The sequence below is a fragment of the Podarcis gaigeae genome, assembly GCF_964106915.1.
Source record: "Podarcis gaigeae genome assembly, chromosome: 10".
Taxonomy (NCBI): Eukaryota; Metazoa; Chordata; class Lepidosauria; order Squamata; family Lacertidae; genus Podarcis; species Podarcis gaigeae.
In genome coordinates, this window is record NC_139686.1 from 10,600,933 (window position 1) to 10,612,274 (window position 11,342).

The window sequence follows — 11,342 nt, forward strand, 5'->3', positions numbered from 1 at the left end:
AAATATAAATTATATTTTTGAATATAAATTATTTCATTTATTTTCCCAGTGCATCCAGTGATCAACCACTCAACTAATCAATCAAATTGAACTATATAAAATGTAGTTATTTCCAAGTGAACTCAACTGAGGTAACCCCCAAAAGAATTAGAATGAAAACTTGAACTGCCACTAATGTAATCTATTTCTGCATATAGTAACAAGACAATCAGTTGAGATCCCTAATCCATGCACTGTTTTTTAGTTGATCTATAGAATTTTGTACGTCACCTTGAGATCTTTGTGGATGGCAATAAACAAAGTTCTGTTCCCCTTTCAATGGACTGTGGATTCTTAACACCACAAAAACTTTCCCCCTTTGGCCCAAGTGAATGAAATTTGCAGGCACTGGAGGCTCTGTAAAGTTTGCCTGCCATATTACAGACAAATAGGTCCAGGGACTTTTTATTCTACATGTATAGACAACCTCATTGGGCTCTCCACAGTTACCAATGTCAGGGTTCCTCCTGGGTCAAAGGAAGAGTAAGGAGATATGGATTATGGGTTGTGGTTAATGGGACACAACACTGTGCATGGATACAACACAAATTGCTCACCAAGAAGAAGAAGAAGAAGAGTTTGGATTTGATATCCCGCCTTTCACTCCCTTTAAGGAGTCTCAAAGTGGCTAACATTCTCCTTTCCCTTCCTCCCCCACAACAAACACTCTGTGAGGTGAGTGGGGCTGAGAGACTTCAGAGAAGTGTGACTGGCCCAAGGTCACCCAGCAGCTGCATGTGGAGGAGCAGAGACGTGAACCCGGTTCCCCAGATTACGAGACTTAACCACTACACCATACTGGCTCTCCAGAGCCCAGTGGCACCGACTTGGGCCTCAGACTGTGGGTGCCCAGGTCTCATGAACCACTCTGTGATTATCATGATGTTGTGACACGGGTGTGGGGCATGCATGCACTGGCATCACAATGGCCACTGGGCTGGGGCCTGTGCCTCTGCTTTGGTGCCTCTTTGGGGACAAGCTATGGCCCCGGAGGTACTTCCATGGCCACAGTGGGCCCTAACAGAGACCCTGCAGCAGAGGCACAGGCCCTGGCCCAGTGGCCACTGCAGCGGGCCATGCACGGTGGTGGTGGAGGCTGGGCACCCACAGCAAAAAAATAAAAGTGTGGGTGCCTGGGTCCTCAGGACCCCCTGGAGTTAATGCTAGGACCAGAGCCTGTGGGAAATGATGATGCAGGGAGGCAGAAGGACCGGCAAATAGATACAAAGTGTTTTCAGACTTTGAGGCTTGCGCACCAGTCAGAATAAGAGCTGTAACACTTTGAGCAACATGGAGGCAAACACCCACACACAGTGACCAAGGCTGGAAGCTGGGACAGGTCATATCAGAAAGAAGCAATGACTACCTGCGATGTGGGGCAGGTGGAAGGGGCTTTGGAAGACAATGCCATCCTTTCTTCCCCCACCCACAGTTTCAGCTGACTCCTCACCATAAGGGGTCACTACAGACTCCCAGTCGGAAACCCAGCTGCCTCTGAAACACCTTGAAATATATGTTGGCAGAACACTGATCCTATCTGTAGCCCATTTAAGAGGTTTAAGAGGTGCAGGTGAAGCCTGAATCAGTCATTCAAACCTATCTTTTTAGGGAAATGATGGGCTGGGGGTGGAATCCGCTGTTGGCCTCCATTTGGTGTTTTGTGGCATTCAAGGGATTTGAAGTTGCAAGCAAATTTAAGACAGAGTGTTTGAGAAGCGTCCTTTGTACAATGGGGGAAATGCATTAAAATAGTAAAATAAAATAAAATAAAATAACAACAGCCCTGAGGGTGTTTACTTCACAAACGAATGAGGGATATTATGTAAAGTAACTCCTTGGCAAGGATTCAGGAGGATTGTGGAGTGGATTTCAGAATCCGTCTCAATCCGCAGTCCTGAGTTACTTTACATTTAATCCTGCTGCCTCTTAACCACAACAAAGCAAACCCTGTTAAAATCCTTTTTTTAAAAAAAAACAAGGTGAAGAAATGAATGCAAATGCCCAACATTTTCATGCTAGCACCCTTGGTGTAAAATTTGCATTACAGCTTTCTGAACAGAGCGTAATGCTTGCTTCAGAAGTCATTTTATTTTTATAGACTGCTGCTCCTTCAAAGTTGTAAATCCCTTCTGCACACTAAGGAGACCGTACCCTGCTCCCAGTGAAATAAAATTTAAAAAATGTCTAATCCCTCTTCTTGTCAGAGAATTGACTGCTTTGTCTCAGGGCGAATCCTTGTGCTCATGGCTGACTCTTAACTGCTGACTGGCACCACATGTCAAGAAGAGGTGGACACACTTTGAAAAGATGGAGAGGAAAATGATAGCTTTGTGCCAGACATTATTTGGGGAAAGAAGGGAATGGATGGGTGGTGGAGGGCTGTGACTGGGAAAGCAGTTCCCACACCCTCACTGGCATTCATGTATTGTCTGGGCAGTGGAGAAGGTAAAAGGTAAAAGGCAAAGGACCCCTGGATGGTTAAGTCCAGTCAAAGGAGACTATGGGGTTGTGGCGCTCATCTCGCTTTCAGGCCGAGGGAGCCAGCATTTGTCCACAGACAGCTTTCCAGGTCATGTGGCCGGCATAACTCAACAGCTTCTGGTACAATGGGACACTGTGACGGAAACCAGAGCGCATGGAAACGCTGTTTACCTTCCCGCTGCAGCGGTACCTATTTATCTACTTGCACTGGTGTGCTTTCAAACTGCTAGGTTGGCAGGAGCTGGGACAGAGCAAGAAGAGCACACCCTGTCATGGGGATTCGAACCGCCAACCTTCTGATCTGCACACTCACAGTCTCTTTTTTTGAGGGGGACATATTCTCTTGTTATGATTTCACACTCATCCATTGTCCATTCTTCCTCCTTTTTCTTCATCACTTGGACATCATCACATGTTCCGATAGCCACAGATGTCTCCAAAGCAACGAAAATGACAAAGGCACCTGTTGTTGTGCTGAATTCAACAACAAAATGACAGCCTTTTCCATGACATTTCGGGTATAACAAAACCGAATCACTTCTCGTTATTTTTGTGGCGGCAGCTGCTAGCTATCCGTGGTTATTTTTCAAGACCAGTGGCACTTGGGAGAGATGAGAGGAGGTGTTATCACAAGAGAGGTGCCTGTGAAATTTAAAATCACTGTGCTTCTGAACACTCCTCTCTGTAGGTGTCTACTTCAGTTTGTATAAGTTCAGGCTGTGGGCTTGCATCTTATATCAAAATACTTGGTTTCTCTGGGAATGTCCTCTGGAGCAATGGGCCATTGTATCTGGCTATTAACCAGAATGTTGGTGGTTTGACATAGTGCAACAGATTTCCACCTGTGTAATGGGACTTTTCTCCTCCTCTTTCCTGCAGCTCCCCTAAGCACCCTCAAAATCAGCTCCATAGGGTTGGGGACCCTCTGGAGCAGATCTTTTTTTGGGAGAAGAAAGGAAGGAGAAATCCTGTTGTGTGAGCAGAATTCCACCTGTGCACTCACACATACAACCCAGTGTATTCAAGGAAAATATGCTTTCCCCAGGGAGACTTGCCAGGCACCATCAATATATATCATTAGGTGCCAGGCAAATGCTTTCTTCTATAACCTGGCCTTTGGCCTTTAACTATTTGTGGCTTTTCAGAATATGTTTTGGGGGTGGTGTCAGGGAACTGCCATCGGAGCTAGAGGCAGAGGGAAGGCTCCAGAGGGATGCCGGAGAGGGTCCCAGTAGGGAGAGAGGCAGCCCATCTGCTGGGGAAGGAAATCAGCATAACACCAGTGGAGAAGGGGGGGCAGATGGGGGAATCGGAGAGGAGGCTCCAGGACTCTTCACCGGAGACCAGCGGGGAGAGCACGGGTCCTCCGCTGCCCACACCCTCCCTGCGCAGGGAGAGTAGGAGGAGACTTGGCGTCAAAGAACTTCTTTGCTGGAAGAAGTTCAAGAAACACCCACTGACGGATTCTGCCAGTGACTGAGACAGCCACGAAGTGAAGGGCTGTCCAGACAGAAAGGGTTCAACCAGGTAACCTAGCCAGGAGTGGCGGCAACTTACGCATGAGCAACACCTAGAACCATTACAGGTGGGCTGTATGTCTGTTTGGTTGGGTGTAAGCAATTTTGGGTTGCCCTGGGCAAGATAAAGCAACTAACAAATTTAAATAAGAATAATAAATAAGAATCACAAAACAAATGGTATACAGAGATCAAGCTACAGCATCAAAATATACCATAGTTACTGTACGTATCTGAGATTTTCTAGATACCACAGCACCCATGTATGTATAATAATACAATCATCAAAATCTTTCACATGCATAGTCACACTACAAGAAACTAATCTAAACACAGAACTCAAATGTGCTGTGGTATTTGTTTGTGAGGGCTTTACAAAATACAGTGGTACCTCAGGTTAAGTACTTAATTCATTCCGGAGGTCCGTACTTAACCTGAAACTGTTCTTAACCTGAAGCACCACTTTAGCTAATGGGGCCTCCCGCTGCCACTGAGCCGCTGGAGCACCATTTCTGTTCTCAACCTGAAGCAAAGTTCTTAACCTGAAGCACTATTTCTGGGTTAGTGGAGTCTGTAACCTGAAGCGTATGTAACCCGAGGTACCACTGTTAGTAGTAGTAGTAGTATTTGTAATGACAAGTGTGATAATCTGAAATGGATGTGGAAATGCTGAACTGAAGACTGGGAAAATGAAACTGAAAGCATCCAAAATTTACAGAATTGGCCATCCCTCTATCCTGGCTGCATGTGGAATGCTGCGTGGTGTTCTGGTTTTCTCACCACAGAAGGGATATTAAAGAACTGGGGGGAAATATAAAGAAAAAAGGCAAGCAAAATAGATCAAAGGATTGGGGCCCTTTCCTGACCAGGAAAGGATAGACACTCTTTAGTTTAGACAAGGAATGGGGAATCTGTGGTGCTCTAGTCATCGATGGACTCCAACTCCCATCAGCCCCAGCCAGCATGGTCAATGGTCAGGGATGAAAGGAGCTGTGGAGCAGCAACATCTGGAGGGTCACAGATGGAGGTTCTCTATCCCTGGTTGCATTGAAAGGGAAGCATTTATGAAATTATGGTGGGTGTGAAGAAAGTGGAAAGAAAGATAAACACACCTAATTATAAAGAATATGTTTTGGATTCTCCAGTGAAATTGATCAGGAAAATTCCAGGATTCTGTTTGGGATAATTCCAGGATTTTGATCAGGGGACTTGGAACTGGAATCCAAAAGGAAGCAATATGCTTTTCTGTAAATTTAGTGGCTGTTAAGTTGTGGGTGAACATATCAGACGATACAGCGATTCTTCAAACAGCTCTTGTTTATTCACAGGCCAGGACAGAACTGAACTGAAGGGTTCAGTCAGCCTGCTTATATAAAGCTCCAGTACAACGTTACTGTAACAACTTTCTAAAACTATCCAATCACTGAACGTCACTTTCAATCCTTTATTTGCATAACTATCTACAGTGTCCTGCTGGCCCGGGGTGAGAACTTCAGTACATAACAGTGACATCTCTAGCAAAGGGTAGAGGATGTCTATCTGCACATCACTATGATCATTAAAAAGCCTACTCCAGTGCCATGTTCTCAGTCTGCAGAAACAGGCATCTGCAACTGAACTTCTGGCTCCATGGGACAGAAACCATATTCCTGCAGATCTGGGCCCACCTTTCAGTGCATTCCTTCTTGACAGCCCTCCTCCTGACAGGTACACATGTTGTTATCGTCCTCTTGCTCACTCGGTTCCTTCTCATTACATGTCCTCCCAGTCAAACCGTTGGGGATCTTGACAGTGTCAACTTCAGCCCCAGCCCTTTTCACCATTAGCCATAACAAATGCCATTACTCAACAGCTGTCATAGACCCAAACATTTCCTGACAGTGGCATCACCTCTGGCTTCCAGTTGGCATTTTCCAGAGAGATGACAGGTGACAGACAAGGCTTGGGATGCAGCCGGGAGGGTGCGGGGAAGGAGAGAGAATAGGACCGGCGTTTATGCCGTACATTGTTCGCGTTCCAAATGCTTGCGGAATAGGCTCCAGCTGCCTCTCTCCTCTTGTCCTTCCCTTAAACGCTGCGTCAGTCTTTGCATGCCTGTCATTTAATTTATGAGGAACAGAAGATGCATTTCATATGCACAAATTGATTGCTGCTTTCCTAGCCACTGTGTTTCCATCAGAATGTGATAAATGTCATTTAGTCTGTTACAGCCTGTTTGCGATGCGGCAGCAGAGGGTGCCTGGCCTAAGTGAGGATGTAATTGATTTATAAACATGTTGTTATCTAATGCTGCTGGAGACCCTTTTCCTTCAGACGACACCCTCTTATGCAATCCTTCTTAACCATGGATGATGGATGAGCATCTGTTGCGATGGGAGTCACATCGCATCGGTTCGTTCCCAGTTTGCATTGCTTTATTCATGGGGCTGCATACTTCTCATCGGGAGATGAATCAACTGGGGCGTTCATTGATGAAGTAATGGGTGGAGAGACTTTAGCAGCCATTCTACATATTACAAAGATGGGCGTCCAGAGGTTACAAGATGTGTCGCTTCAGACAAAAGGCAGGGCGGTGACACAATAACGTTGTTTGATGCCCCACCACCAGGTACAACGATGGTAGCAAACAGGCATATAATAAACTAACCTGCCAGGGAAGATAATAGGATTGTAGAATCATAAAATTGTAGAGTTGGAAGTGACCCCAAGGATCATCTAGACCAGGGGACAGCAAACTTTTTTAGCAGGGGGCCGGTCCACTGTTCCTCAGACCTTGGGGGGGCGGACTATTTTTTTTTGGGGGGGATGAACAAATTCCTATGCCCCACAAATAACCCAGAGATGCATTTTAAATAAAAGCACACATTCTACTCATGTAAAAACACCAGGCAGGCCCCACAAATAACCCAGAGATGCATTTTAAATAAAAGGACACATTCTACTCATGTAAAAACACGCTGATTCCCGGACCGTCTGTGGGCCAGATTGAGAAGGCGATTGGGCCGGATCCGGCCCCCGGGCCTTAGTTTGCCTACCCATGATCTAGTCCAACCCCCTGCAATGCTAGAATCTCAGCTAAAGCATCCATGACAGATGGCCATCCAACTTCTGCTTAAAAACCTCCAAGGATTGAGAGTCCACAAGCTCCCGTGTGAGACCATTCCACTGTCTTAACAGCTCTTACTGCCAGAAGGTTCTTCCTGATGTTTGGTGGAATCTCCTTTCTTGTAACTTGAAGCCTTACCCTCCAGAGCAGGAGAAAACAAGCTTGCCCTTGAAATAGTTGAAGATGGCCGTCATATTTCCTCTCAGTCTCCTCTTTATCAGGCTAAACATTACCCAACTTCTTCAGCTGTTCCTTATAAGGCATGGTTTCCAGACCATTGATCATCTTGGTTGCCCTCCTCTGCACACCTTCCAGCTCATCAACATCCTTCCTAAATTGTGGTGCCCAGAATTGGGCACAGATGGCTTAGTTTAATTTACTAGGCTAGTATATGCAGGGAACATTTTATTCAAAACAACGTTCTGAGGTAGGGCTGTAACTCAATGGAAGAGAACATGGCTTTGCATGTAAAAAGCCCCATGTTAAATCCTCAACTTCTCCTGGTAGGTCTGGGAAGGATAGCTGCTGCTACTCAGTGTTGACAATACTGAACTAGATGGACCAATGCTTTGACTCTGAATAAGGCAGCTTCCTATACTATTCAGAATTGTGACTCCCCTTTCCTGCAGTCTCAACTGGCTCAACCTAGAATCCTGCAGCCTCATTCATTATTATATTAGATTTATTAACTGCCCTTCATCATAAGACATCAGGGCAGCTCACAGAATAAAATACAGGACAAAAACATTTCAATAAGATGGGCGTGCAAAGGTTATAGGATGTGTCACTTCAGACAAAAGGCAGGGAGGTGACGCAATAACGTTGTTAAGGTCCATAAATAGCAACACTCTAGAGGTCCCGGACCCTAAGGAAGTTAGATTAGCTTCAACCAGAGCCAGGGCCTCTTCGACACTGGCTCCGGCCTGGTGGAACGCTCTGCCTCATGAGACCAGGGCCCTGCAGGATCTGATTTCTTTCCGCAGGGCCTGTAAGACAGAGTTGTTCCGCCTGGCCTTTGGCTTGGAGCCAATTTGATTCCCTAACCCATGGATTTTAGCACTCGAGTGCGAGCGCGCCCCCCCAGATGTTGTGCCTAGTGCGGCTGGCTCCCCCTGCACCCCCCACGCTACGCCACTGGGAGCCAGCGCTGTCCGCAGACACTTCCGGGTCACGTGGCCAGCGTGACAAGCTGCATCTGGCGAGCCAGCGCAGCACACGGAACGCCGTTTACCTTCCCGCTGGTAAGCGGTCCCTATTTATCTACTTGCACCCGGGGGTGCTTTCGAACTGCTAGGTTGGCAGGCGCTGGGACCGAACGACGGGAGCGCACCCCACCACGGGGATTCAAACCGCCGACCATGCGATCGGCAGGTCCTAGGCGCTGAGGTTTTACCCACAGCTCCACCCACCAACCAGTTACTCTCTGGTAAAACACTGAGTCCAGTCAGTTGTTAAAAGTGAACCAAAAAACAAACAAACAAGTTTATTTCACAAACATTAACAATTTTATGGTTTGTCAGATAATATTCCTGTCAGTATCTTAACTTTAGTTTCTTTACCTTCCTAATACCTTCTGACTGATTATCTCAACTGTTTGACTGACTCCTCTTAACAAATTCTCTCCCTCTCTCACACCAGACTAGCCCAACCCACAGACTTATCTTCCATCTCTCGTCTAACTCCAGACTGTCTTCTCAACCACTCTAACTCCTCTTAACAAATTCTCTCTGTGCTTAAACCTTATACACAGTTAACTCTGCCCCTTGGGTTCCCATTGGTTGGTCATTTTACAATTAGTTAACCCTTTGCCTATGAACCCAGTATGATGTCACACACATAGGAGGGCACACGCCACACTCCCAAACACCGCAAACCCGGAAGTGAGTGTTCCGGTTTGCAAACTATTTTTGGAAGTCGAACATCCAACGAGGCTTCCACAGCTTCCAATTGGCTGCAGGAGTTTCCTGCAGCCAATCAGAAGCCACGCTTTGGTTTCTGAATGTTTTGGAAGTTGAGTGGACTTCCAGAACGGATTTCGTTCGACTTCCAAGGTATGACTGTAGTGCTCTTGTACTCAGGTCTGGCTTGCAAGATTCCCACAGGCATGTGCTTGTCTCCTGTCAGAACAGGATGCTAGACTAGATGGACCCCTGGCCTGATCCTGCAGACACCTCTTCTGCTCTTTTACAAACTGGGGAAGGTTGGTTTAAGGCCCAGTTGTACATGTTTTAAAATGTAATACCGGTAAAAGGCGGGTGAATAATTTAGAATTTTATCATTTAACATCCCTAGTTCTGAAAAAGCTGAACGTTTGGGGGAATGGAGTCTGGGCGGGGAGACTACATTTTTAAATCAATTTACAAATCAGAGATAGCAGCAACAGCAAATTTGACGCAGGGTAGCTGTTCTCCACGACCTTCTGTACCACCAACGGCTTCTCTCCACTGGCATTTCCAGACAACTCCAGACTGACAGCACAAAGAAAATGTCACACCATGTTTGTTTTTTCAGGGTCCTGTGCGAAGCGTAAGAAAGCACAGTGAAAGCCAGGCAAGATTACAGGGCTGTGCCACATGCTGTTGCATCCAGCTGCAGTTTGTTTGTTGCATCCGCGGAACATTCCTCCGGAAAAGTTTTGTGACCGTTCCAAGACAGGTGCACAGCGAATCTGAAACACGCAAGACCCTCCATGTTGGACTATCTGATGTCCACTGCTAGAATCAGAGAAACACTTGCCACTTGGCCACCAATTGCAAACTTTCCCAATAAAGCCTTTGGCTGTGGAGGTTCACCATCTTGGCTAACAGCAGAAATTAGGAGTGTGCAAGATTCCCACCCCCCTTTTAGTTACTGTATTTTTCGCTCTATAAGATGCACCAGACCATAAGGCGTACCTAGTTTTTGGAGGAAAACAAGAAAAAAAATATTATGAATCTCAGAAGCCAGAACAACAAGAGAACAGAACTGCGCAGCGAAAGCAGCGATCCCTCTTGCTGTTCTGGCTTCTGGAATAGCTGCTGTGATGGGATAATGAGCTGCTTGTGCGTAAAAGCTTGATCCCTCTGGGGTTTGGCTGGTCATCCAAACCGAGGCACTAACGGAGCCCCCAAAGCATGGCTCCGTCAGTCGCTGGTAGAATCTGACAGTGGGCGTCTACGGAACTTACGCCAACATAAAAGCTGTTTGACGGACATGCGCCTTCGTGACTCTCTGCGTGACAGTTTCCGGCGAAGGGAGGGAGTTCCTAAGGGGGGTCTTGTTCCCTCTTCACTATTCTCACTAGAAGTATCCCAGAGCCTCCCCTCCGCTGTAACTCCTGCACTCCCCCTGCTGGTTCCTTCTTCTGCTGCAGAGTCTCTCCTATTCTCCTGGAGCCTGTCCACCACCTGTCCTTCCGATGGCAGTTCCCTGACATCCACCTCCCCCCCCCCCAGGGCCCCCTTCACCCCCCCGCCTCCTCTCCCACTGGCGGTGAGGGCGGAAAGCCCCTGAAGGAGCTCTCCTCGTCGTCCGAGGATTCAAACACTTCTAGCCACGGCGTACCGTCTCTCTCCCCGTCTTCCTCTTCTTCGTCGGAGACGGCTTCCTCACCCACCCCTGACTCTGGGAACCCTTCAAACTCTCCTTCCTCATCGGTGGTCCCAAAGTGTTCCCTTCTAAATCGTGCCACGGGTTGCGGTTTTTTTGGGAAACGCTGATGAAATGTTTCTATTAAAACCTCGTCATTGACTACCTCTGCTGGTACCCAAGTGTTTTCCGACTCTACTTCCCCCTCCCATTCTACCAGATATTCCACCTGATTCCCCTTCCACCTGGAATCAATGATTCCTGCCACGTTCATGTCGCGTTCTCTCTCTTCTATCACGGGCGTTTGGGTGGCCTCTCTCTCACGCTCCCCCCACTCACGTCCCTCTCGGTACGGCGATAGTAATGACCTGTGAAATACTGGGTGTAATTTCATGTGACTGGGCAGTCTGAGTTTGAATGCTACTGGGTTGACCTGCTGTATGACCTCAAAGGGTCCCAATCTTTTGGGTCTCAATTTCTTACTCCCGCCCTTGAACGGTAGTCCTTGGGTGGACAACCACACCCGGTCTCCCACCCTTATAGTTTCACCTTCCCTCCTATTTCTGTCTGCTTGCTTCTTATATTCTTCCTTGGCTTTCTCTAAGTTAAGTTGAAGCTGACGGTGGATCGCT